The 2,971-nt window shown below is 36.7% G+C and overlaps 1 pseudogene; it reads right to left on the bottom strand.

Annotated features, from left to right (window-relative positions):
- LOC102820308 overlaps positions 1–2,610 on the bottom strand; it is an 8,596-nt pseudogene extending 5,986 nt beyond the window's left edge.
- Positions 2,611–2,971: the final 361 nt, after the last annotated feature.

The raw sequence follows: 2,971 nt of genomic DNA, 5'->3' as shown, positions 1-2,971 counted from the left end.
GAATGGTGTGCACCAGGGATGTATTCTTCAACATTCTTATATAGTCGGTATGCTTAACAAATAATGAGCTGAATTATATGAAGTAGAACATGGCATCAGGATCAGAGAAAGACTCATTAACAACCTCTGATGTGCAGATGATACAATCTTGCTTGCTGGAAGTGAACAGGATTTAAAATACTTAGTGAAGAAAATCAAAGACCACAGCCTTAAGTATGCATTGCATCACAATACAAAGAGAACAAGAATGCTCATCACTGGACCAATAAATAACATCATGATAAATTTAGAAAATATTCAAGTTGTCAAAAAACTTCATTTTTATTGGATACATAATGAATGCTCATGGAAGCAGTAGTTAAAAATCAAAGAACATACTGCATTAGTCAAATCTGTTGCACAAGAATTCTTTAAAGTGTTCTAGAGCAAAGATCAGTTTGAGGACTAAGGTGTGCCTGACCCAAGCCATGGTATTTTCAATAGCCTCATATGCAAGTGAAAGTTGAACAACGAATAAGGAAGACCACAGAAGAATTGATGCATTTAAGTTATGATGTTTGAGACTAATATTGAAAGTACCATGGCCTGCCAGAAGAACAAACAGATCTGTGTTGGAAGAAGTACAGACAGAGTGCTCTTTAGAAGCTGGATGGCCAGACTTTATCTCTCATATTTTGGACATATTTTCAGAAGGGATCAATCCTTGGAGGACATCATGCTTGGTAAAGTAGAGGGTCAGTGAAACAGAGGAAGACTTTCAATGAGATAGATTGACCCAGTGGTAGCTTACTGTAACAATTTTGAGGATGGCACAGGACAGGCAATGTTTTGTTCTCTTGTGTATAGGTTGCATATGGATTGGAGTCTACTCAACAACACTTGACAACAACAACATTATTAGCATGATGGTAGGTGATTTTTAAGAAACCATTCTCTGGTCTCTTCATTTTGTAACTCATCTTTTTATTGGTATGAAATAATGAGTAAATACAAAGAGAAAGAAGAAAGGAGTGAGGCACAAAGTGAATATTGAACCATTGTTGTTGTTAGGTACTATTTGGCTCCAAATCATAGTACTATATGTAAACTGAATGACACTGTGCACTCCTGTGCCTGCCTCACAATCCTTACTAGGCTTGCATTCATTGCTGCTGCCACTGTGTCAATCTATCTCACTGAGGGTTTTCCTCTTTTTCACTGACCCTTTGTTTAACCAAGCATGATATCTTCTAGAGACTGGTTTTTCCTAATAACACAAACAAAGTATAAGAGATGAAGTATCACCATCCTTGCTTCTAAGGAATAGAAGGCAATATAAAGTTGCTTATTTTTCAGGAGGTCCATGGTATATTTAATATTCTTTTCCAACACGATATTTCAATTACATCTATTTTTCTTTGTTCTTCCTGATTTCACATGCCTATAGGAGCTCTAGTAGCAATAGTGGTTACGAATCGGGCTGCGAACCTCAGGGTCAGCAGTTCAAAACTACCAGCTGTTCCGCAGGAGAAAGATGAGGCTTTTTGCTCCTGTAAAGATTTACAGCTTTGGAAACCCTATACAGGGTCGCTATGAGTCGGAACCGACTCCATAACACATAACAATAACAAAATGGGTCTATTGAAAATACCATGGCTTGGGTAAGGTGTACCATTGTCATCAAAGTGATATCTTTGTTTTTTTTTTTTAACACTTTAAAGAATTCTTTGGCAGCAGCTTTGCCATGGCAATATGTCATGCTACTTTCATGGCTGTTTATTAAAGATATCAGCAATGACCTTCATTCCATGTTCTTATGAATCTGGCTTGAATTTCTGCTAGTTGTTTGATGACGTACTGCTGCAATCATTTTTGCATTATATTAAGCACAATTTTAATAGCATGTAATATTAATGATGTAGTGAAGAGCTTTTGAGGTGATTCTGACCCATAGTGACCCTGTATAGGGTTTCCGAGGAGCAGCTGGTGGACTTGAATCACTGACCTTGCATTTCAAACCACCTTTGCCGTCCATCGCATACGTATTCTATTGGAGCATCTTCTTAAGGGGATAGGCACAAATAGGGATTTCTACCAGTCAGTTGGCTGGGTAGCTTGCTTTCTAATTTCTTGGCATAGAAGAGTGAATATTTCCAGTGTTGCATCGGTTTATTGAAACATTTCAATCAGCAATCTGTTAATTCTTCTTTTTCTTTTTTTTCTAATTCCTTCAGTGCAATTTGGACATCTTCAATATTATTGTTTCTTGATCATATGTCACTTACTGAAATGATTAACCATCTACCAGTTCTTTTTGGTAGAGTGAATGTATATTTCTTCCATCTTCTTTTGATGCTTCTTGTATTGTTCAATATTTTGCCTATAAAAATCTTCACTATTACAATTCAAGACTTAATTTTTGTCTTCAGTTCTTTTAGCTTGAAAAATGCTGAACATTTTATTCCTTTTGGTTTTCTAACTCCAGGTCTTTACACATTTTATTTATAATACTTTACTTTGTCTTCTTGAGGTATGCCTTGAAAGCCTCTGTTTACTTCTCTTTATCAGTTTTACCATTTGTTTAGATACTCTATATTCAAGGTAAGTTTCAACATCTCTTATGACGTTCATCTTGATTTTCACTTACCTGTCTTTTTAATAATCTTTTCCTTTCTTCATACATAATGTCTTTGATGTCATCTATAGATTGTCTGGTCTTTCATCATTAGTGTATAATGTGTCAAATCTATTTGGCTGTGTACCTCTCGTAGTGACTGCTGACCTCCCAAAGTCACTCAGGGCCAATTGGGAATGATATCTATAGAATAAGTGAATGAAGGAATGAAGGAAGGAAGGATATGGGCAAGCAAGGAAACCTTGGACTCAGGCAGTCAAACAAACAAACTTCTTAGCCCAAGGGTGTCATACGGTTCCCTTTTGATTGTCCAATCAAGATCTCTTCTGGAATACCTTTCCTCCTACCCCATCCCTC

The sequence above is a fragment of the Chrysochloris asiatica genome, unplaced genomic scaffold (genome assembly GCF_000296735.1).
Source record: "Chrysochloris asiatica unplaced genomic scaffold, ChrAsi1.0 scaffold00006, whole genome shotgun sequence".
NCBI lineage: Eukaryota > Metazoa > Chordata > Mammalia > Afrosoricida > Chrysochloridae > Chrysochloris > Chrysochloris asiatica.
The sequence above is the reverse complement of the archived record's forward strand: the minus strand, read 5'-3'. Positions and strand labels throughout refer to the sequence as shown.